Consider the following 931-nt stretch of genomic DNA (forward strand, 5'->3'; position numbering starts at 1 on the left):
TGGCTGTAACTAGTCTTTTTGTAAAGATAATCATACTTTGTCTTAGAGTTTTGTAAAGCTCAAAGACTCAACTTTGAGAATATGAAACGGTTTTTTGGAAAAAATTGCGTAAATTATGTGTAAATTCAATTTAAAACAAAAAAGAATTTTTCCTATGTTAATTAAATGGGAAACTAAAATAACAATAGCGACCCCTTATATTTGAGCTATAGGGCTCATGTTTGGCGAGGATTCTTTTTACATCAAATAGAAACATTTGAGGAGGTAAGAGAAGAAATAGCCTCAGCAATCACAACTACAATGAGCGCTGCAGGTTCTTTTTTAAACCTCTATTGGTAATAAAGAATAGTGAATTTTTTAAAAAATATTTAGCCACATAGCTCTTTTTGACAAGCGTTTTTCCTCCACAAGTCACCGTTTGGCTATATTCGGTTATCTTTTCTCGTTTACGACCACCGAGTCAAAACTTAATTTTTCACGTTCAATTAAAATAAATCATCGACGTTGAGGTGAAGACGTGAATGTTAATTTCGACGATTGTTTATTAAAGTGATTTTACTCGCTGGGCGCCCTGTACGTTCACTAAGACAATACGAAAACGTCTTGGGTTTCGTCGCGGTAAATCACTTTTCGGCCGCGTCGGCTGCTGAATATGGAAATTTATTCGTTTATTTACACGGCCAGTCGAGTTATTTATTTTAATGTTTTTTTCGCCCGCACCGGGTCCTGAGCTTTCGTTTTTCTTTCTGCGTCGCGTTAATTTAATAAGCACGTCTTCATTTCAATTTCAAACAGGCCTGATTTATGTACTCACATGATTCGAACAAGAATTGCTATTGTTTTTGACGTCGTGGGTTTTTCATCTTTTCTTGTTTTCACTGTCGTGAATGCCATTAATTACACTGGATGTTTCGGCATTTTAATAGGACAA

The sequence above is a fragment of the Agrilus planipennis genome, unplaced genomic scaffold, assembly GCF_000699045.2.
Source record: "Agrilus planipennis isolate EAB-ADULT unplaced genomic scaffold, Apla_2.0 scaffold1, whole genome shotgun sequence".
NCBI lineage: Eukaryota > Metazoa > Arthropoda > Insecta > Coleoptera > Buprestidae > Agrilus > Agrilus planipennis.